General features: G+C 42.6%; 1 protein-coding gene across 5 annotated transcripts in view; it reads right to left on the bottom strand.

The window, feature by feature from the left end:
- Positions 1 to 25,768, bottom strand: part of nfia (nuclear factor I/A) — a 190,078-nt gene that overhangs the window by 144,964 nt on the left and 19,346 nt on the right. The window lies entirely within an intron of this gene.

Consider the following 25,768-nt stretch of genomic DNA (forward strand, 5'->3'; position numbering starts at 1 on the left):
AGCTGCGTGCCAGCCAGACCCCAGACAGCTTTCCGCTCTCGTATAGAAAGCCGAAGTTTTTCCTTGTACATACTGCTGCAGAACCACACTAGTGTCCGTTCGTGTGCATCGCGATGAAGAGGGAAAGGGTGGGGGTGCTGCCATGCGCATTCTTAAGTGCAGTTTTAATGTTGTAGAAATAACGCAACGAAATATATAGCTTCAAACGCTAAAGTGATGTTATATTCGCACGACTACGGCGGTTTACTTAAGTGCTGTGAAAATGGTGGACGTCAACCATTTCTGGTTTTATTATGCTACATTTTCGTCCTGTTCATCAGAGCTCCAATGGTGGTGCAAGCTTTCAGCAGCTCGGCAATAACATCGAACGTCTGCGGCGGATTTTCCTATAGCGTCCTTGTATCGAGAGAAACAGCTAAGGTCATTCACGGGTGCCTCTTGCAGAGGGTCCAGTAGCTCCACCATTAAGACAAAACGCGTTCCCGTAGAACGTTCGGTCCACGAGAAAGTGATGCGACGGTGAATTAGAAGATATCGCTAAAATGGTTAATCTGTGCAGATACGCTTGTGAACCGTGGCTTGTTTTGCATTTAGAGACTATAGCTATAGAACCATATGCGGCTGGAATTTCGCCATGTTCAGTTGCCCTTGTGGTTAAATGTGTTTCTTGTTTTGTTTGAGGTGGGCTACTATGGAACCCTTACTGAACCTAGCAATTTTACATCCGAGGCGTTTAAATGCTCTTGAATATTAAACTGTAGGCTACTTTAAAACATTTATTCTTCCTGAAACTAATTGGCACCGCTAATCTCAACAAGATGTTCGCATAGTGCAGCTGCAGTATAGCGGCAATAGCGTCAGGGTAAATGCTTCTGAAGACAAGAATTTAAAACAAATGCTTCCCGTTGTGGAATTTACGGGACAATTCAAAGGAAGGGTGACATTTTATCTTAAAGCGAGAAGCCAACAGTTCCCACGGTAGCTAACGTATGTCGAACACTTGTTTTGTTGGGGAAATGCGACGGACATAAGCGAGTTCTGTAACAATGCTTTTTAGTGAGGTAATGGAGCAGCGGTGGTTTAATGACTCCTAATGCTGCGCTTCTTTGTGTTCCAATTAGTCACACCAGTGAAACAAATAAGACTTCTGTCCGTTCAGTGCAAATGTAGAATTGAGAAGCATAACCACGTCTTACTGAGAAAGCAGCTAAATGGTCATTCCTGCTACAGCTAGCTAGCATTAAATGTAGCTGTAGGGATTTATGGGAGTCTGAAATGTGCTATAGCATAAATGCAATTCAGTCCGTTATCTTTTTGTTGGTACTACTTTAACTTCATCCAACTATATCAATTTCACATTTCCTGTTTTTATCATGTACTCCTGAAAGATTGAGCAAAATTCGAAAATAAGATTACCTTTCTAAAAGTTCATAACTCATATCCTTTACATATCAGTCGTTTAAAACGTTTTCTTTATATGAAATTCATAATTCAATAACATTTTTTTGTGAAATGTGCTGATTTATACAGTCCTTAATGCAATTCATTTAGATGAGGTACAATGCATAAATTAGAAATTGTCTGGGGGTCTTGCTTAAACTGTAACCTACAATCAAATCAATAAGGTGGAATAGCATTTGGTTTACATTATTTTAAAGCCATATACATTAATCAAATCATTGCAGTTTAGATACCAGCACTAGAAGGGGATTGGTAATTAAGCAAAGCTATGGAAAACGTACTGTTCTTAAAATAGAGAGTAAAGTTGTCACTACACGTAAGGCAGCTTAAAATGTATTAGTTGGTGAGAACTTTTGGTTTTGCGCTTAGAGTACATCGTTTTAAACGTCAGAGGAAGTTCTTAAATGAAACTGGTCTGCGCTTTTACCTCAGGTGAGAACATTTTGTGCCAATAAAGATGCTAGCAAAGACTGTGGTCATGGGTGTAACTTCTTCTCAAACCAAAGTCTTTTCTAATGTAACACTTCATTAAAATAAAGTTAATTGCACAATGTGCAGACAACATATTTCAAACATGAAAAAAATGGCACAGGCCTGAAAACCACATGGATGAACTATACAAACATATTTGATAGTTGCCACTGTTGTGACAGATATGAATTCACCAGGGTTAAGAAGTTATCAATGAATCATCTAACAAGATTCTACACCTACAACCATGACTTTATTTTGTAAAGCTGACACACATTGCTTTCAATTACATGCACTCGATATTACAATATGAACTAGGCCTATGTAATATTTTCAATGGGCTGACATAAGAACACAAGCACCTATTTAATCAATTTATTTAAACGAATTGTCCTGTAAAACTAAAAGGTAACAATCTCAGAGGATTCTTCATTGTCATATGTTGTGATTCTGTGTTATAAGAATCATGATGGACTATTGATGGCTCCAGATCAGTCAGAAATTGTGCACAGGTAACTTACACCAAAACAATTCATTGTAACCTCTACAAATGTAAAAGAATTTGCTGATTTGTTGCCTATATTTATTATTTATTATATTTGTAGAGAAGTATGTTTTATGCCTTCTTCCCCCCCCCCCCCCCCCCCCCCACACACACACACAAAGTTACCATTACTTTCAATTTTATTTTAAAGAAATACAATCCCGTAAATAAGGGTTCAAACAGCAACACATTGAAAAGGGAGACAAAGAGCACCTGCATTTTTTTTTTTACATTTAAAGGAGTAAAGTCAGAGCTTCAGTCCTGGGGTTTTATTAGTGTGTATCTCAAGCCCAGTGCATAGAAAAGAACAGTGCAGTTATTCGGTTATTTATACCGAAAGTATGCCAGACAGAATGCCTTCCTACCTGAGAAAGACTATGTCAGAAAGCTTTGGCCTTTTAGAGTAAACATCATCCTTCCTGTATTTTTGCTCTGTCTTGTGACTGGAGAATTACGCGAACTACTTCACTAAAACTTAAATTAAAACGTGCTAGGTGACCTTCATTTTTTGAGGAGTGGTGGGAGGAGGGAGGGTGATATATAATCCATATTCAAAAAATATGATTCTTGATACTTTCGGTAATTTTTTTGCGCGTTAGGATCACAATTACGCTATTATGGAAAACAACGTTCTTTTCCGAAACGAAAAAAGAACCACCATGTCAAAACTCTCCACCCATGCCAGCAGTCAGGGGGCATCCTGAATAAATGTATATGGAGTTGTATTAATGGATGTTCACAGCCTGAGCACCAAGTGAAGAACCATGCGAGCCTGCACTTCATTTTTACGCACCATATACAAATCAATGCACTATCGCTGACGGTAAATTGACAGTGTGTTTGAGTGGAACAATTAAATGATAATTACTCAATAAAAGTATAAATATGTCTAGACACAGTTGCCCACGCCTCTAAACTGGTAAAACCTTACCAAGTTATTACTGAAGTACTATGGTTACTGAAGATATCGCCCATGACACGCCATAACAGTTTTCCGACCGGCATTATTTAGGTACGACTTCTCCAATACGTTCTCGTAAAATTACCTATTAATAATTATTAAAGCATGTTTATATTGATTTTTTTTAAATTTACTCTAGACCTGAATTACGAATCAAGTTCATTTTGAAGTTGTTTTCTTCTCTCATCACACCACCTTCTGCACCACAGCTCAGCCAATGTCTAAAACAAGGAGGTAGAAGAGACGCCTTTACAGTATTTTCTGCCAAGTTCTGCTAAAAAGATGTTTAAAGCCGCAGTCCTCATGCCAGGGCTGTCCAAGAGAGTGTGCCCAAGGAGGCGTAAATGACTGCTCTAGTGCGACAGAAAATAACATGGAGCGTATTAATAGTACTCGCAAGCTTTAATAAGCACTTCTACTATGCTATACAAATCGATTGCAAATGTGTTTGGAATGGACTTCCAGCAAGTTTTTCATCTGCACTTTTTATACACGCCGAAACTAAAACAGAATTAATCATTTGGAGATTTTGTTTCTTCTCGTCCACTTCAAGACGGTAGGAATGTGCTCCAATGCAAGGTAAAGCAAGTGGGGGAAACGAAAACTTACAAAAGCAGTTAGGCTGTCTTCAGTGTGATCATTTTCTTTCGTGTTGCTAAAGTGTGGACGCATAGAAAATATGTATATTACGGTCGAGAGCACAAGTTTCTCGAGTAAAACTCAATCACACTCAGGCATGTTCTGTGCCTATTTGAATTCCTCTGTAATGACCAATTAAATGTGCTATTTTCAATGTAGCTCTGACTAAGAGCACAGCCTGCGTTAAGTGCGTAAATGCGTGCTTGCTGTACAGTATCTGCACTGTGGCTTAAAGTATAGGCAAGCTTTAAAGTGTTGTCGGCCATTTCATTTGCGGCAGCTAGAACTTATCCCGGTCAGGCATACCCTTCAGGACGCACGTGGAGAAGACTTTCACAAGTTTTCACAGCACTGTAACTCGAATAACTACTTTATCAACTCATGGCAAAGCATTAAGTCTAGTAAGGGTTAGTACATTTGAAATGCAGAGCATTGCTTAAGATGCTTTAATAAAGCCAAACTTGTCTTTTGAAAAGTTTGTTATTACGGCAGTACATAAATACGTTTTTATAAATAAACTTGTTAGTATCAACGTTAATTGTTGATGTAATTCAATATTTATTACAAAGCATGCACCGCAAATTCATGCTATTAGAAACCCGAGGATATATATTTTACAGTTATTTAAAAAAAGTAGGCGTATCCTGGAAAACGGGATACCACATAAAAAACTATATATAATAGAGCATGGTGAAGCAATACTTTGCCAGATGCTTCATAAACCCTGCAACAATACAATGCAATAACATTTACTACATTCCTTGCTTATAAGAAAACACGGATGCCAACTGACTGGCCTCGTCATTACCATACCATATATAGCCTAAGCCTACCACTACGACGGGTCCGTGGTGACAAAGGTAACCTGACGTAGGCCTATTTGCAGGTGTCAGCAATGCATTTTTGTGACATTCCTTGCTGAATTCATATTTATTATTCTCAACGCACACCTTTTGACATGCATCTGAACATAAGCTAATTATAACGGTCAAAACAAAGGAGAATGATGCATATTATGTAGCCTTATCGATTGCAGCATGGGCCTATGTGTGCATCATATTAATTGGCAATATAGAGTATTAAACAATTACAGACACCGTCAGAAAATACGTAACAACCTCACTGTATACAATAGTAATAATCGTAGTCTACACAGAGTGCCAGTTGATAATAAAATGCAGGTATAACTTATTAAATACGACTGACAATCATTGAAAAGAAAAACCTAAAATTAAACATGAGGAATTTAAGACAAAGCGATGCCAGAATTGTTGTTTTTGTTCAGTGCTCGACAGAAAACGAGCAGACAAGAAATCAGCTCACGGAAAACAGTAAAGAATACTTCATCTGTATCCAATTCATCAGACAATATATAGCTTAGCCTAAATCGCAGGCTGTCTTTCCATTCCACCTATTCCACCTATTCTGAACGACAGAAGCACCGTCATTTCAGACTCACTGTAACAGATCTCGTATGATATTTTCCTTTTAATCGCTATTGTTTAAGAAATATTTGAGTGTTTAGGCTTTTCAGTAATATTAATGTCGTTTGAACAGCACTGTCATGTGGTTGCAGGGGTTTCTGTAAAATTGAAACAATACTGCATAGCACAGCAGTTCAACTCCATCCTCCCAAAATAATGTGATCATCGAACTCCTTAAGAACGGAGTGCGTTGCATGCTTTCACAAAGCGATACGCAGGCCTTCACGCTTAATCTATAGAACTTCAAAGAGGTCCGTGCAATGCTGCATATGGCATCCTTAATGTTCCCTATGGAACGCTTTAAACTTTTTAATCAGCAGCGTAGGGAAATCTTATGTTTAATCTTATGGAGACGGAATTCAATGAATTAAAGAACACGTAAATGGCGCCAGATTTAAATACACAAAAAGGACACTATCCTTGAATAAATCGGTTTTTAAAATTATACGATGGCTCTTCTATTGCATAATAATAGCATACGAACAACCCAAAACAGTCGTCGCGTTTGTTGCATCGCTAAAATAATATCAATAGCTATGGTGAACATTGATGAATCTGTCATTTGTTGTAGATTTAAAAATAATATTGGACTTTTATGGCTGGGGAGATGCTGATTCGGTGCGTTCTCGTTAATTAACTGTGTTTTGTCTGAACTGAACTTACCCAAATTGTCATTTTTAGACGTCAAATCGGAGATATGAAAACTGAAAAGATAAATAAATAACCAATTTCATTATACGAACTGCTGCAATCCATTTCAAGAACCGTAAACGAAAAACACAGGGCACTTCTGGGTAAAAAAAAACAGTCCAGAATAATTAATTTTGGGATACATTTTGGTAATCTGAGGTCAACAATGTAAACGGTACGTATATATGCACACAATAGATTCTTTTGAACATTCCACAAATAAATATAAATACATAGTGCCTAAATTATTATAATAGCACTGTTACAGTGGATTAAATATCATCTAATGGGCAACTTGAATAGAAGGCTACTACAATGACGATTCACTATTTTCTGGTACAACTACTACTAGCCTTCCACTAAATACTAATATATCCATAATAATTATGCATAATAATGAGCAATTCTGAACAGTTAGGATGCCCCTTAGGATTAATCATGAAGTATTTGATAAATTAAGTACAAACTAATCTTACCATTTGAAAGAATATTTTGTAAACAAGGATATATCTCTCAGTGAAACTCCAGCTGTGTCTTAGATTCCTGTAAGGTATAATCAAATATTATGACGACAGCATCATATATCAGTAATATAAAGCAAAGTGCCACAATAGTAATACTCTCTTATCATTTGTTCTTTATGTGATTAGTACATTAGATCAATATCCCCCAAAAAATGAATATCCTTGCATAAATAAATAACAATGAAATGAATCTTATGATTATTTCTAACTAAACTCGTTTGACACTACATCATTCTTTGTTGAAAATGATGAAGAGTAGCAGGACAAACAGTATAGGCATATTAAGCTAGTAGCACCAGCAGCATCATTACTCTCAAGTGCAGTAGTCAAGTAAAGGGGGAATCCATTTCCATATTTTTGACGTCAATTTCATTCAAGGAGTACATGTAGCTGTGGGCAGACTAAATAAACTATATATATAATTGTTATGCATTTATTTATTACAAAAATATAATATAATAATAATAACAATAACAATAATAATAACACATTTGACATGAAACGAACGATTTTGAATTTATGGCACTGAAATCCACGAAGGAGAATAAAGCCATGCCTCGCTCGCACCCATCAAAAAAAATATCACAACATGAGCCCGTCAGATGCAGTTCGACGCTCCATCTAGAGGTCACACACTGAACCTACAATCTTAACTTCAATCTTTACTTAAACTGGACTTTCCATGAAAACTTGAAGTTGTAAACACGCCCGGCATTCGAACTTAATGATAAATGGTTACACACACAAATAAAAACATTCAGGACATCACGGGTTATGCTGAAATTGGATATTACAAGCGATGACTAGGCAACGCTCGAGTACAGGAAAACAACATATTACAAGACGTAGGCTATCATCTAGATTGTTCTAGTTATTCATAGAAACGAAAGGCTACAAGGGTATCTCACCGAATCTCAGATAATGTCGCGCAAACAAGGTCCTACACATTTTAAGAGCCTTTAAAACATTAACGCACAAGCAACCTTTACAAGAACAGGCTTAATGTTGTGACAACGATGAGATTTCCTTCCAAAAGGCTTGGTCAGCGTTATGCACAGCTCCACCATTTCTGTTCAAAATGTGACAATAACTGAAAAATACACTACGTTACGTAAATAGAAGTGTGCCTGAAGCTGCGTATCAATATAATATTGACAATATCTGGTAAATTAGAAGGGAAGCGAAGTATCATACATATAACAACAATAATTATAATAATCGTGGATCAAAATGTTGAATTCTCGTTAAAGGTTAGAGTCTTAATGTTAAATCTCGTTTCAAAATATTATGGGGTAAATATTTATATCACTTAGTGAAATAAGGCTACTATGATGAAAAATTGATTCATGTACGACATAATTAAATTTATATACGACGATATTAGAACTACGATTATTTTTTTTATAACGTTCTACGAGATTAAATGGCAGAAATACATGAAGTTCAAATAATTGCACGTACTTGTACAGTTAATGTTAATCCACATTATAAATTTTATATTCTCAATACATATATATTATGAGCTTTCCACATGCCATTCGCATCATCATTCTGCGAATATAAGTATGAATAAATAAAAAAATTATAAATAGCCTGAACCTTTCAATGGTCATCATTAACCTTTTTCAGGTTAGTTCAGGGAACACAGAACCTTGATTTATATCTGGAGATACAAACCGCTTAACTAATTCCTCATTCTTCAACTGGATCTACTATCGGAGATGTTCTCAATTTACATAAAAATCGTGGATAACATTTACGCAGATTATGATGGTGATGATTATTATTATTAGTATTTAAAAATGTGTATAAATGAAATATCGTACTTAAATAAGTTTGGGCATTTCAATTATTTCCAGCGATTAGAGATTGATTGGGAATGAGTTCCACGGAATTTTATCATAATCATGATTTATAATCATAAATTTGAACAAAATGGTGGTATTTCATCAGTTTTCCACAGGGTCATCGTGCTCAATGCTGTTGAAAACAAAACAAAAAAAAACTTTGGTTTTAAAGTTGACGCGCGTTCACAGCCCAGTGCGTTGCGTACAGGTGCACTGGTCAGCATACTGTGAGAGCATGTTTCCTCCACGATTGACCACTCTGCCACAGGAGGGCGCTCACTCAATGCAAAACCAAAATGATTTTTTTTTAAACATACAAATAGGTTTCCACTGCGATCCCAAGGTGAAAAGTGGAACACCATACACTTCATATACTTCGCTGAAAAACACTTAGATGGAATTTCAGTGAGTTCACCTGACATTAATTATCTTATCAACGTAAATAGGTGAAGAAAACAATGTGGTGCAAAGGTGAGCTAAAATAATGCATTCCATATAAATGCCAAAACAGACAATGGGATATTCACCCCCATGACTGGCTTTTCCCTTGTGCTTCTGGTCATCTGTTACAAATTGCATACAATAAAGGCTACATCTAGCTGAATACAGCAGTCCCACAACCTCAGTCTCCGGCACACCTCAGACCTTCTGTGTTCACCTCTCTTCAGCTCCCTGGTCGTTCCCTGTTTAATAATGGATGTTTCTGCCTTGCCATCGCAGAAACGCGATGATTGCTGGGACTGACTGAGGTCATCAAGTTTTGGAGAATGTTGTCCACGTGCCACAGAGTCATCTGCCCCCCCACCGCCTACCCATCCCCCTACGCATTACAAGCAGGAAGGAGGCGGGGACTGTCCTGTGCAGCCACCCCAAAGAAAGCCATGCTGCTAAATACGGACTGAGCTCATCTAAATATTCACAAATTGACCAACAGCACATGACTCGGGCGACCCAGTGAGTGTGTATCAGTTGGTGTGTACGCAAGGGGGTCTGTGAGTGTGTACGCGAGGGGGTCTGTGAGTGTGTATGCGAGGGTGTCTGTGAGTGTGTACGCGAGGGGGTCTGTGAGTGTGTACGCGAGGGTGTCTGTGAGTGTGGAAGCGAGGGTGTCTGAGTGTGTACGCGAGGGGGTCTGTGAGTGTGTGTGTCGCAGTGCGAAGCCGTGGTCCGGCTGCCAGGCCCCTCTCCTCCCTGCCGCCCCGGCGTTCTGGCGGTGCCCGGCTGCAGAGGGAGGCTCGGGCTGACCCTGGCGGCCCTTGGCCCGCTCCCGGCGTGCAAATGGAGCCCCCTTTATCTGCAGCGCCGGCGCGGGCCGCTAAATTACAATAATTAAAAGCTCCCTGAAATGCACACCTGGGCTGGGATGGCTGGGATGGCTGTGAGGTACGGCCTGGGGGCGGGGGGCGGGGGCCGGGGGGGGGGGGGGTGCAGGGGGGCGGAGGGAGGGGTGTGGCAATGTTCAGGCAGTCTGGAGGTAATTACACTATCCAGTTCTGTGGCAGCTTGCCTTCGAAGCTCCGCTCATCCAGGCCTTATGAATAAACAAGCAGACTGACCGAGGATCCCCTTTCTGTAATGCTATCACATTCTTCAGAGACTGGAGCAGTACGCACTCCGGCCCACTCCCTCCCCATACGGGCACATCAAAAGCCTGAGACAAGCATTTCATATAAAAAACAAGAGACACCTGAACCTACCGATGACTGTACTCTAATGGAATCTGAGGCAGCAGATGACTACAGCATGGCTTCCCTGTCTACCTACTGCCTGTTATACCTCAGGCTTTCACAAACAGTCTCCCTTTAGTTTAATTATTTAAAAACCTGACTTGACACCGAGCCAAGTGTATTTAGTTTTTTTTGCTGAAAGTGAAACTGCAGTAAAGGCTCCAAGTTATGTGAATTTCACGTTTAGTTTCTGAACATCCATTTTGTCCAGTTCCTCATATCTTATCTTATTGTGAGCAAAACCGTCTTTTTCATATCCCAGTTCATTCTGCCCTCAATGCTGTATGTAGCTACAATGCAAGCGTTCCAAACACTGCATTTAGTGCAGTTGGTACTTCTAGTCTGCAGAGGGCAGCAGGGAGTTCAAGAGTTATCATACAGTACTGAACAGATTCACTGTTTGTGTTTATTGTCCTTACTTGTCCTGCAGTGTGATGCACAACAGAACATCATATCACAAAGTGAACGACACCACATATTTCTTAATTTACAGGGCTTACATTATCCTATTTTCAACATGTAACACTGCTTCATAAACTTTACAGCATTACAATTAAGTTGCTAATATGTTGTAATTACTGGAATACTATTCAATTAAATACTCAGAGAGTCACGCTAGGAATGCTTCAGTTTAAGACGTGAATATGGCAAAGATGTGAAAAAACTAAATGTGAAATAAAATGGCGCTGTGATAATTGTCAAGACCATTAAATAATTAACACCGCAGTCAAACAATGACGCGTAATGGAAGCAATGCAATTTGCTGAACTACTCAGGGCCAGAACCTCGCAGATGCACACAGCAACTGAAACACATAAGAGTCACTCATTTTGAATTGGTAGCTGCGTTTACAGAAGTGAGTGGCATAGTTAAGCCTCCCAGACCAATGGCGTGGGAGCTGGGGGGAGGGGCGGACGAGTGGAGCTTGCTGGCTCCACCTGCTTTGCTAAGATGCCAGTGCTGGATCTTGGCCAGTGCCATCCCACACCAAGGTTGTGTGAGAGACATTGAGCCCGAGGAGGAGCCACTGGCCCAGAGCGCTCTCTCTCTCTCTCTCTCTCTCTCTCACACACACACACACACAGAAAAGATCACATACTCACACATGTAACACTCACTCATATATGCACACATTCCGACAAATCCACTCACATACATGCACACACAATGAAAATAAGTGTTGCAATATATTCATTTTGTGTGCATGTAACAGTACAGGATTTGCACGAGAGAGAATGATTGTGTTAAGTATGTCAAATATATAGAGTCAAGCCACGTAGCCATACTCTCAGATATGGAAGCCAGCAGTTTTTAAAAGGGGGGGCAAGGAGAGGGTATATTTCTTAGGATACATTTCCAGATATCCAATATTTAAATTCATTTTGATTGTAAAAATTAAATTTAATACATTTTAAGCAAATTAACATACATGCAGCAAAATTCAAGAATTCTGAAAACCATTCATTCTAAGACTAATTTATTTGGACATAGTATTTGGATGCCAGAACATTCTATCCAAAATGTAGCATGACATTTACAGATCTGCCGATTCCAAGCTTTTTCCCTTTACACGCTAATTTAAATATTTACATTTTTTAAATTTAGATTTCTTTCCACTAGCATGGAAACCTATGGCTATTTAAATCTAATCAATTTTGCAACTGGATAAATCTGTCCACGGAAGCACAGATTAGAATGCATACATTTCTCCTGGTGTTGTATTAGGCTCCACTCTGATATACATATCTACATGGTAACTCTGAATGTAATTATTTGAAAGCGTCATTTGCATGTTTTATTCAAATTAGTCTGTCTCCTGCAGAAGTGTCTACTTGTATTTACTTATCTAGAATACCAATTTACACACATTTATGAAAATGGGCTCGACTAGTATTTTTGTAACTGATTAAGTTCCAGTAAAGTTATAGATTTTACTGTACAGAATTTGACATTAAGGCTGCTCTGTGTTTTAGCCTAACTGAATCAACATGTGAAATTCTACAACTCAATTTTAACATTAACTAACTGTACTTTTGTTTTATATATTTTAACATAAATATGTTGCCGGGGATGGTGCTCCTGTGCACCACTTGAAATAATGAATTATTTGCTATTAGAAAAACATAAAACTAATTTACCTGAAACTTAGATGAAAGCATAAACAGTACCACATGAAGTGTCCATTTATGAGCCCAAGCCTTTTCACAGACTATGACATTTAAAAATACTCAAGTATTGTATTTGTACAATGATTTGTGTTTGCATAAAGGACACAGTATCAGCAGAAGCTTTATCAGAAATATCTTTCAAATGAAAACTGAAAGTATTTGCATCTTAATTTAAAAGCGTTCGACCTCAAGTGTTATATACATAAAATCTTAATCACTGGTCGAGATGCAATTAAATTAAAATAGATAGAGCTGCGACATCAACAAAATGACAACAGCTAGCTAGCTATGTTACATCTATATTATTATTTTTTAAATGACTACATATTGTGACCACGTTATGTACTCAAGAGAAATGTGTATTTTTAAACTACATTGAAGTTATGTATTTTCCGTTAATTTCTGCTCCGCAGTGACGTAATTCATTATATTTCAAATGGCAAATTTCCAGAAAATGTCTAAAGTGGCCATATGGTGGTGCCGTTTTCACAAATTCTTTGTAGTCTGAACCTACGTTCTGACCTTTTGCAATAACCCAATGTTGTTGTTGCTACAACTGTCCCCTGCACTTTGTCTAATATACGAGTGTAGAGTACTCTTTCAGACCTGTGCCCATGGCTCTATGGCAGGTGATAGGTCACCTTACACCCTGAAGACGACGCTGTTTTTCGTATTAAATTACTTGGGTGCATAGCATAATAAGTGTGCCCAACTATCTTTCTCTTTTCATGTTTGTTTTCTGTTAGTCAGCACCAGCAATATATTTTGGGGTGCGCGTCCTCCTTCCCTAACAGCTGGTTAAAGGTGCGAAATTAAACATCTTAAACAAATCTATACCTAACTGCATTTTTTGAGAAAACATACTGGGAAACGTATGGACGGACGGAGTGTGGCACAGTGGGTAAGGAACTGGGCTTGTAACCGAAAGGTCGCTGGTTCGATTCCCGGGTAAGGACACTGCCGTTGTACCCTTGAGCAAGGTACTTAACCTGCATTGCTTCAGTATTTATCCAGCTGTATAAATGGATACGATGTAAAATGCTATGTAAAAAGTTGTGTAAGTCGCTCTGGATAAGAGCGTCTGCTAAATGCCTGTAATGTAATGTAATGGAAACCAGTGAAATATAATTTTCCATTTTAGCATCTTCATTTTAAATGATCTGAAAATTAAAAAATAATGTTCTTATGAATTGTCATCAGTTCTAAGTGATGGCACAACTTTATTCCAAATTAAACCTGAAACACTTCTATGCATATTTACAGTAGATGTTCAGGAAATAAAACTGAGTAAGCCATGAAAAGTTTGTCAGTAACTGTACGTTCTATTATATTATCAGTTAATGTGTCCTCGTCAAAATAAAATAATTTCATCCACAACAATGTTCATGAACAGCACACCTCATACCGGTACAAAAGATTTGGGCCAATTTATACTTGAAGTAGGTCTAGATAAAAAGGTTTATTTCATAGCAAATCTCTCACGCATTTTGTGCTCTTGACAACAGAGGTGCAATACAAAATGTTACTCCAGAAAATGGGGTCAAGGCCTTATCATAAAATATGAAGTACAAGTAAAATTTTTAAAACCCCCTAAATTTTAACATTTGCATGAGATTATGGAAGTTACCAGCACATACAAGACAAAACAGGAAAATAAATTGTATACAAACTGAAAAGATAATTTCCACGCCTGTTGAACTGGTTGAACTGGAATTTTGTTTTAACAGTTTACCTTTTGTAACTTTGTGGTCTTATTTGCTTGTACATTAGGTTTTCTTTATAGGGCTTCACTGTGTGCAGTTGTACTCTGATGTGCCAGATGTAATCACCGAGGCAGTCTCAACTAGGGCATTTATAACTGTAATAATTAACAAATAAATAAAAGATGTTTGGTTACATTACCCAAATGTGTTTTAGTGCTTTTCTGAAATGACTTATTTTAATTATCTATTTGTAATGGAATGTAAAAACTCGAGGGGCAAGAAAGTTCAATTAAATATTCCCTGAAAGCAACACAATTAATTAAAAAATCATTTCGCTTTTCCACAGAAATGCTTCCTGTTTCCTGTGACCTTTTTACGGATTACTCTCAGACAGATACAGTGATCTTAAGTCCCGTGCAGATGCAAGATGTAGCATTTTAAAAATTCAACCCCTTAGCACTGCCTGATTCAGACCGATATATCATTTCATCTCTACACGGACAAGCTGTTCTGCTATTTACTGAATGGCTGTGCTTATATCAGCCTTCCATCCTGGAAGCCAGAGAGCGACAGAAGCCTTGATAAAAAGATAGACAGTTGTGCTATGAAAGGGAAGTCAAAAAGAACAGATGGGTTTAGGAAGAGCAGGAGGAGACAGGAAACCTGCACATGTCAGAGATGAACATGGCCACAGTACAAACACACACACACATATCCATATGCAAGTACTGTATGCACACAGTACACGCACACACACACACACATCCATATGCAAGTACTGTATACACACACACACACACACACATCCATATGCAAGTACTGTATGCACACAGTACACACACACACACACCCATATGCAAGTACTGTATGCACACAGTACACACACACACACACACACACACACATATCCATATGCAAGTACTGTATGCACACAGTACACACACACACACACACACACACACACACATCCATATGCAAGTACTGTATGCACACAGTACACACACACACACACACACACACACATCCATATGCAAGTACTGTATGCACACAGTATACACACACACACACACACACACATCCATATGCAAGTACTGTATGCACACAGTATACATACACACACACACACACACATCCATATGCAAGTACTGTATGCACACAGTATACTCACACACACACATCCATATGCAAGTACTGTATGAACACACACACACATCCATATGCAAGTACTGTATGGACACACTACACACACACACATCCATTTGCAAGTACTGTATGCACACAGTACACACACACACACACAAAATGTTATTATGAACATTAATAAACAAAACTATACAATGTCTGCCACGCCTAAGAAAAACACACAAAAAAGCCTGGGATATTCATAGTTCTCATGTTTAAATATCTGCACTTACTACAGCACCTCATTGGTAATACAAATGTTCACGTTTCATGGAAATGAAAGAAAACTATAAACATCAATACAGCAATCACACTGAGAGGTAAGGTGCAATATATTTTCATATTGATATTTTAAGCACAGCTCGAAGGCAAACATACACACTGCATCATTCTTTGTTCATACATGCATGTGCACACACACACAAACACACACACACACAGACAGACACACGCACACACTCTCGCAAACACACGCAGACACACGTACACACCATGAACACACACACACACACAAACGCCATGAATATCACAAGCACGCACGCACGCACACACACACACACGAATATCACAAGCATGCACACGCACGCACACGCGCACGCGCACGCACACGGACACGCACACGCACACGCACACGCACACGCACACGCACACGCACACGCACACGCACACGCACACGCACACACACACACACACGCACACAGGCCAGCAGCAGCAGGTTCTCGCGCTGTGTTTGGTTAGGGAGCCTTTTAAGAGGTCTACTTTTCCAGCTGCATGTGTGACAGACCGATGTAATTACAGCGAGCCTCAGCCGTCAGCCTGTCAGTCACACCGTCTCATAGAAACCTGCCGTTCTCTCGCCCTTATATGGCAAAATGTCAGGCCTCTCTGTGGTCTAGATTAAATCCTGGGTTAAAAGCGCGCTCCAGCCACCCGTCAACAGCGCCAGATTTCAAACCCGAGCTGCAGGCCTGGCCTGCGTAAATCTTGAGGGCTGTCAATAACCCACCGTCGTCATGCATACCAGCCAGGAAGCCCCCAGATTCTTATGTTCTATTTGTGACCATCAGGCCACTGTATTAAAGCCCAGTTTGCACCCTCACATGAGCACAAATATGCTTAGGTTTTTTGTTTTGTTTTTCAAATAGCAGAGTAATGATAGAAATATTGAACATCCGTAAAACGTGCCTTTTAGGGCAGTCATCCCACCATACACACATGCACACACTTACACACACACACGCACACACACGTACACGCACATGCCCACACACATATCCGCGCACATCACATGGCTCGACTTCAGCTGTCCAGCAGCTTGCCCACGCACACTTATGTTTGGTGAGGCCCAGACTGAGAAGGAGACCAAAAATTCTTCTTTAAAAGCAGCCTCCGGGCAAGTTTACTCCATATGCAAGCTGTTGGCAAAGCCAGGCATATGCTGGGTGGATCTGACACATCTCACCCCTCCCCCTCACTCCTTCTGTCTGAGCCGAGAGTCTCGGGCTGAGAGCGGCGAGGAACGCCAGGAGCAGGCTAGCGTTTGGATCTGCACACATATGCATCTTCACAAGAGACCCCACTCGACTGGCTGTGTCTAGCAGCAGCGGCTCTGTGCTCGGTGCACGCAGTTACAGCGGCCTATTCCCCATCCCAGGGAGAGAGGCACAGAGAGGTGGAAACAGGGGGAGCATCTCTCTCTGTAATACAGATACTGTACATACAATGATACACACGCATACACTCACACACACACTCACATGCACACACACACACGCATACACTCACACACACACACACACACACACGTACACACTCACACATGCACACACACACACACTCACACATGCACACACACACACACACACACATACCCATACAAAAATATGCACACACACACCCGCACACACACACACACACAAAACATCAGAAGACACCTGACAGCTGTTCCCTCCAAACAATAGCAGATTCAAGCACACAGCTGGGTGTGGATGCCCTGCGCACCCCCCCCCCCTCCCCAAACCCCCTCTCCTCGCGGCGCTCTCTGCCACTGCAGTTTAATTGACAGGTGACTGGAATGAAATTATCTAAAAGGAAGAGTCCAAGCGGATGTGCTAATTACAGCGGCCCATTATGGCGTGGAAGTCCTTCAGCAAATGGAAGTGTCCAGGTACTTTTGAGCACAGCTGCGTGGATGAGAGAGAGAGAGAGAGAGAGAGAGAGAGAGAGAGAGAGAGAGAGAGAGAGAGAGAGAGAGAGAGAGAGAGAGAGAGAGAGAGAGAGAGAGAGAGAGAGAGAGAGAGAGAGAGAGAGAGAGAGAGAGAGAGAGAGAGAGAGAGAGAGAGAGAGAGAGAGAGAGAGAGAGAGAGAGAGAGAGAGAGAGAGAGAGAGAGAGAGGGAGGCCACGCGCGCAGGGAACATAGGAAGGATACTGCCATACATTAGTCTGCCATAATGTGAATGCTCCGTACACACGTACACACGTGTATATACGAAGAAGCCATTAGCTCAATCAGCAAACCACTTGGACGCTTTTTCGGTTCCAAAACCGTCACCTGCTCCTTAATTTGGCCATCGTTTTTTTAAAATGAAGGGATTCTGCACAAACCTCAGCAAGCGTGACCAATTAAGAGTCCCGCATTGTCGTGTAATTCACGCCAAGCCATTAAAAGCGCTTCAGATAAACACTTCCCCTCCTCTGAGGAGGCCCACACCGGTACCTGAGCTGAAACGCACGGCAGAAGACCGGACTGATGGGAAATCTGGAAAACGTGCCTCTTTCCATTTCGGCGGTGCCGTTTTTGTTTGTGGTGTGGACGCATGCACTGGCCGGGGGGGAGGGGCCACCGGAGGGGGCCAGGGTGGGGGTGGGGGGGGGGGTGGGGGGGTTGGCAGTGCCAGGCCATTGTGCCCCTCCGCAGCAGCCTGAGAGAGGGTGCCAGTTTGGGCGGCGGTGGCGGCGGCGGCTCCCTCTCCCGGGGCGTGACTAACGCGGGGCGACAGTGCCAGGGAAGGGGAAGCCTGTGGCCCTGCCAGCGCTGCTCCCGCTGCTGTCCTCAGCTCAAGGCCCCCTTTGTTGTTGCCCCGCTATCTTCCCACAACATGCGCTTCTGTCAGGCCGGAGCTGGCAAAAAAAATAACCCCTCCGATTAAGAAACAAAAACAAAATCCTCTTAATGTTTCTTTTAACATCTTCATTTTCAATGCGGCTTGCCCTCGTTTCGCATACAGAAGCACGGGGGGGGGGGGCATTAGGCTACACAAAAAAAAAAAAGAGGAGATAGCGCAACATTACATCCCCCGTGTGAAATGGCAGAATGAGCGAGAGAAACTCCCTGGTTTGGGATCGCGGATCTTGTGTCTGTCCTTTTCTGCCGCGCGGTAATGAGAGTGTAATCCCGGACGGTGGAGGGGAACACAAAGAGGAAGATTGAGGGGAACTGCGTTTCACTGAGTTCCTGTCTGCACTGTAACCTGAACACAGCAGCTCGCAGGAAGAACCTATCACTGGAGAGCAGCAACAGCTACAGCCCAGGAGGGACAGTCAGTTCATTACTCCTATAGTACAGGCCAGCACTCTATGAGAAACTCTCTCTCTAAAAAAAAAAGAGACAATTCTCTTATTATTTTGAATACTTCTCTTTTCAGAATCTTAAATATGAATTAACATTTTAACAGTGCGATATCTAAAAGATGCACCTTTAACCCGACATTAATGAGGTCTTCAGTTAATCCTTCATCTTTCAAAAGATAATTAGAAAGAATGGAACAATGCCATATTAATATAAAGTGTTCTGCTTTTGAATTTTGTGAACAAAATAAAAAATGAAAAAGTAAAAAAAAAAAACTGTTTATGCATAAAATTATCCCCTGCCTTCGAACAACCTGCCAAGACTATGTTGGAGTAATGGCGCCCCCTCATGGCCACCAACAGAAAATACAGATTAAAAAAAAGAACGGAACCAAGGAATAGTCAAACCAGCCCATAACAGTGGATGCCTGACTGCCCGTGAGTGTGCCAGTTTCACAGTGCGACAGGAGGTGGATACTTCACCTCTCTGTTTACACCACCGACGTATTTGCTTTGTCTCGAGCGGCAGAACAGCTGTTTATTGGCAATCCCATCAGACGGTATTAAAACAGCATGAACGAGACAAAGGCAAGTGTTTTCATCTGGAACAGATTCTTTTACAAAGTACAGCAGTAACTATTTCTCTTGGAACAATGGCTTGCCACTACCGTACGGCGTTCGAGGCCGATGTCAGCGTGCGGTCTGATGTCCTGGCACTCAGAAACTCGGTCTGTATTCCCCCTGCTGGTGTAGGTCACCCCCCCACCCCCAACTCGCCCCCCCTGCCTCCAGCTGTGAGGGGGAGAATATCCAAGGTCTCTCTCTGCACCAGAGGAGGAATCTTCAGCGTGGGGTCAGAGAAGGTTCGTCTAGCCTCCAATGTAAACCCCACAGATTACACTCTCAACAGAAATTGGTTTTGTCCAAAAAAAAAAAAAAGAAAAAAAAAAAGAAGAAAAAAAAGCACCCCGCTCAAAAAACAGATGTGGCTGCAGGCTACGAGGAAGTCTAATAATATACAAGACTACTACATCTAAGCTGTTTCTCCTTCCTGTTTCTCTCCTCTTTCCTACCATTTTTCTTTTAGTGTACACCAACCCAGCTGTTCACGCAAAACCCCATAGATAGATGTGTATCCATAGATAGACAAGACGGGACGACAATGAGAAAATCAGTTATGAATAAATGTTTGGTGTTCCCACTAGAGAGATCCACCAGTGCACACTTTGTGATTTTTCTGATTTGGTACGAGATTTGAATTGCTGCGGTCGTTAAGGATTTATTTTTTGCATTTCTATTTTACTGAGTAAAGTACGCCCCCTGCTGTTCACAAGAAGGACAGTCTATTGAGCAAGATGCAGTTTCAGCTACAGAGGTTTGCATACAGAAACCTGTCATAAACCAACCAATCACATCTGTCCTGTGCGGTGGGATCCCCTTCTATACATTACAGACCTTCAGCAATGTCTCTCACTATTCACACATTAACATGACTGCAGTACAGGAGCAGGTAATAAAAGTGCGGTCTGAATGGCAGGTGAGGTGAGGTGAGTGATGAGTGTTTCGGGGGTGAGACCTGTGAGGGGTGAGCTGGATATGAAGGATGCTGGGAGCAGAAGTGGGACACAGGGACCCCATCACTCACCGCCTCGCTCCTGCCTTCTCAGCAAGAGCTGCAGAGGTGATGCAGTGCAGGGCGTGCGTGTGTGTGTGTGTGTGTGTGTCTCTGTGCGTGTCCCTGAGTGTGTGTGTGTGTGCATGTGCGTGTGTGTGTGTGCATGTGCGTGTGCGTGTGTCGTGCGCGTCTGTGTGTGTGTGTGTGAGTGAGTGTGTGTGTGTGTGTCTGTGCGTATCCCTGTGTGTGTGTGTGTGAGTGTGTCTGTGTGTGTCCCTGTGTGTGTGTGAGTGAGTGTGTGTGTGTGTGTGTGTGTGTGTGCGTGCATGCGTGCGTGCATGAGTGTTCATGTATGTGCATATGTGTGTGTGTGTGTGTGTTTGCCCATATGTGGGCGTGTGTGTGTGTGTTTGTATACGTGTGTGCTTAATTGTGTGTGCACATATGCAAGTGTGAGACTGAAAGAACCTCCCAACACTCTCATTGGCCTCACATTAGGACTCAGGAATTCATCTGGGTCCCATATTTCCCGTCTCCTCATTCGTCCTTTCTACAGCAGAGTAAGAAGGCCTTTGCACAGACTCACTTACTGCAGTGTACTGCGCACCTTGTGTGGCTACCAGACTGTGAATGATGAACCCTGTGCTGTGCAGTGTGCACTGTATGGTCTATGATATGAATGTGATGCCGTGTAGTGTGCACTGTATGGTCTATGATACGAATGTGATGCTGTGTAGTGTGCACTGTATGGTCTATGATATGAATGTGATGCTGTGTAGTGTAAGTATTATGAATACTATGCTGTGTAGTCTGCATTGTGCAGTCTGATTCTAATGAATGTTCTGCAGTGCAGTGTGTATTGTGTAGTGTGAGTGTTATGGATGCTCTGCAGTGCAGTGTGTATTGTGTAGTGTGAGTGTTATGGATGCTCTGCAGTGCAGTGTGTATTGTGTAGTGTGAGTGTTATGAATGCTCTGCAGTGCAGTGTGTATTGTGTAGTGTGAGTGTTATGGATGCTCTACAGTGCAGTGTGTATTGTGTAGTGTGAGTGTTATGGATGCTCTACAGTGCAGTGTGTATTGTGTAGTGTGAGTGTTATGGATGCTCTGCAGTGCAGTGTGTATTGTGTAGTGTGAGTGTTATGAATGCTCTGCGGTGCAGTGTGTATTGTGTAGTGTGAGTGTTATGGATGCTTTACAGTGGTGTGTGTATTGTGTAGTGTGAGTGTTATGAATGCTCTGCAGTGCAGTGTGTATTGTGTAGTGTGAGTGTCATGGATGCTCTGCAGTGCAGTGTGTATTGTGTAGTGTGAGTGTTATGGATGCTCTGCGGTGCAGTCTGTATTGTGTAGTGTGAGTGTTATGAATGCTCTGCAGTGCAGTGTGTATTGTGTAGTGTGAGTGTTATGAATGCTCTGCAGTGCAGTGTGTATTGTGTAGTGTGAGTGTTATGGATGCTCTGCGGTGCAGTGTGTATTGTGTAGTGTGAGTGTCATGGATGCTCTGCAGTGCAGTGTGTATTGTGTAGTGTGAGTGTTATGGATGCTCTGCAGTGCAGTGTGTATTGTGTAGTGTGAGTGTTATGAATGCTCTGCAGTGCAGTGTGTATTGTGTAGTGTGAGTGTTATGGATGCTCTGCGGTGCAGTGTGTATTGTGTAGTGTGAGTGTCATGGATGCTCTGCAGTGCAGTGTGTATTGTGTAGTGTGAGTGTTATGGATGCTCTGCGGTGCAGTGTGTATTGTGTAGTGTGAGTGTCATGGATGCTCTGCAGTGCAGTGTGTATTGTGTAGTGTGTGTTATGAATGCTCTGCAGTGCAGTGTGTATTGTGTAGTGTGAGTGTTATGGATGCTCTGCAGTGCAGTGTGTATTGGGAGTGGTATGACGCTCTGTCTATTGTGTACATAGTAGGTCTGATGGTGTGAGCCACTGGCACAGAAGAATGAAAGCCGGGGCGATAAAGGACCACACAGAACAAGACAAATTGGAACAAGAATGCCAGAGGAAGTGTTTAGATTTCCGTTTCACTTCCAATAAACTTGACATCCAGCAAGTGTATTTACTTTCTCTGCCTTCTGCTCACAAAACCCCCCCGTCCAGCCTAAGCACCCCCCACCCTTCTCCTCACTGCAGCGTTCAATAGACGTGCCCTCATAAGTGAGTGGGTCAGCACTTATTTCCGCATGACTTAATAAAAAGCACATGGCGCTGGTGCATTCTGTCAATCCCCCCCCCCCCCCCCTTCCCCCTTCCCCCCTCCCTCCCTGCTACTTCCACTGAAGGTGGAGGATCAGTGGTCCTTCCTGGCAGTGGAGTCAAACTGCAACTACGGCCAGCCCAACCCTAACCCCAACCCCAGCTCTGAGCAAGCGAACAGCTCAATGGATCGATATTCAACGACCTGACCACTTCAGCTGCTCTTTCTCCTGAAGAAACGTTTTAGAACTGCGCACGTTACAAGGCCACAGCGAGATTCTCAGTAAAGATGGGCTGGAAAGGAACAAATCCAGAAGACCACTGTCAAGGCATTCTTGAGAATGGAGCTTAACCTTAATGGGTTCAGTAAATATCCTGCTGCATAAACTAACAATATGCAAAAACATTACCAGTTCACAAGTTTTTAGACAATCTCTGTGCAGTTACCGTTGCTTAACACAGCAAACCACTTCTGTTGGACTGTACACCTCAGCAGCCTGTCCAACAGGCCCAACCTGTAGAGGGTCAGCGCTTTAGACTCTGCCCGCCTGCATGAAAGGCCTATATATCAGGACTGCCCAACTCTGTTCCTGGAGATCTACCGTCCTGTAGGTTTTCATTTCAACCCTAATTTAGCACACCCAACTACTAATCAGCAGCTCAAGCTCAAGACCTGTAGCTGTTGATTGAGGTGTGGTGTGTTAGGGTTGCAGTGAAAACCTAACTGCACAGGACGGTGAGATCTGCAGGAACAGGGTTGGGCAGCCCTGGCCAAGAGACACGCCCACTGCAGAGCGAGAGAGAGACGAAGACACAGGCGCAGGGCGTACAGACTGGCACCCATCGAGGGAGAGGACACGCTCTCAGATACACGGATAAGGCGCAGGAGCCGCGTGCAACTCGAGGCGTTCCCGCCAACGCGGCCTAGCGCCAACGCGGTCTAGCGCGCACGCGCGCGCCCAGCAGGGAAAGGGGGGCGCGGAGCGCGGAGAGCTCCCCGAACAGGCTGCGCTGTCTGGGCGGCGGGCGACGCCGGGACAGCTGCAGCCGGGCGGGCCCTGGGAATAGACGCGTCATGAATATTCAGCTGCAGCCTCTGGAAGGAACAGCTGCACGAGAGGAGCCGCGTGCCTGAGCGGTTGTGTAAGGCCCGTTCCTGGAGCTGCTGCAGAATGGCTCCTCGCTGAGGACGGAGGACCGCGCCGCGGGGGCGCCGCCACGCGCTCGCCTCTGATCCGCCGTTATTCATTTGTAAGGGGTGTTTCGTGCCGAATGCTTCGCGGGACCGACCGAACGCAAACATCACCTGTTGATTTCTATGAGCTCTAAGAGCAAAGAAAATTCAGGCGTGTCCAGAAATTTCAGCTGCACCACTTTTAAATAACTATTTCCATGTGGAAATAAACAACCATTTCTACGGGAAAACGCTGAACTTGAACGCAGTTTCTGAACCATACATTTCCCTACCTCCCTACAGCAACACAATCATCAAAAAAGGAATAATCAACAGCAGGAAACCAGGTCTCGGTGTAAAAAAAGATTTTTTGGCGTTATGTGCAGGACGTGCAGACAGACAGTGAAGGTCTCTCAGCCACAGTAGAGACAGAGCAGAGAAGACCCCGCATTCAGCAGGAGACTGCAGGCACCAGGACATCTACACACCGTAAGACACTGTGTAACAGGACTACTCATTTACAAAATGTACAATATTTAATAGCCAATGACAGTCACTTCTGGCTCCCTACATTTCAGTGCCATTGCTCACAAGCACATTCAACATATAAGCAGCAGGACCCAGCATTAATGTGACCACTGGAGGGCCCAGTAAGACAAAAACTCTGTGTGCTCCTCTGAATTGGGCGGAGTGCTTTCGCTGTGTGAATCACATCTATTTTCCCTACCTCCTCTGAGGCAGTTTAATATGTGCTGCCATTAACTAAGATGAGCAGACCCAGTTCCCCTCACGCGCATGCTAACTAGCAGCCCTCTCCAGCTGGATCTCTCCGCTCGAGCACTTCGGCTAGCCAGACAGAGACGGCGAGCCGGAGAGCGTGAGCTCCCTCTAGCATCCGAAGAGGGAATCTCCGGCGGAATGAAACGGCGATAAGTCAGGGGTGTCGGGTGTGCGGCTGGGTTTTGTTACAGCCAAATCCCCAGTAGCTTAATTTGTCTGATAATTATCTCATTACGGCGAGCCGCAGTCTTACACTGATCCAGAAAAACGAAGCCCACGCAAAGCCTAAAAGGATGCCGTTGTTGCAACTTTCAGCGCGTAGCAGGCTACAGCTTTCCAGAAACACTTATAGGCCTGCATGTGGGAACTCTTTACAGTGCCAGTATTAATATTAGTACACTTTCCACAACTACAACCTCTCATTTGTAGATGTGTGTGTGAAGCAATGAGTCACTGCATTGCAGAAAACGCCTGTCAAACACAGCAGGTCTCTGTGATGACAGACAAAAGCCTTCAGGGGCACAGCCTGCACTCTACAAAGGCTAAAGCGCCTCCAGCCGTGTCCCTCAAGAAGTTAGTTATTTGCAGGTGATTTATTACAAGTTAATGATGGAAAGCAACCAATCTGTACTGTATGTGTAAAAGTGTCAAACTGAGTACAGTGTTCTTTCAATTCCCCCAATACTTTTCCTCGTCCTTTCTTTTTAAAAAAAAACCAAAAACACAAAACCGTTTGGGAGCTGACCAGAGCATTAAAGAGTTAATTCTACCTATTTTGTGAAAGGGAGGCCTGGCTCTGTCCTAGGCTAACATTGATGTCAGATGTTTAAATGAATCAGATTTAAATGAGCTATTTCTGAATTGCAACTTCCTGTCCACATACGCATCTTCGTCAGGTTCAGGGATTTTGCCACAAGCCCCGGAGCAAATTTCCGAGCTTGACCAGCGTGCGTTTCGGGGTTAAATAAAGTTCCGTCCAAACTTTCCCCCCTAAAATTTTACAATTACAACATTCGGTCTCTCTCACCCAGGGGA

Source organism: Anguilla anguilla, chromosome 4 (assembly GCF_013347855.1).
Source record: "Anguilla anguilla isolate fAngAng1 chromosome 4, fAngAng1.pri, whole genome shotgun sequence".
In the NCBI taxonomy this organism is placed as follows: domain Eukaryota; kingdom Metazoa; phylum Chordata; class Actinopteri; order Anguilliformes; family Anguillidae; genus Anguilla; species Anguilla anguilla.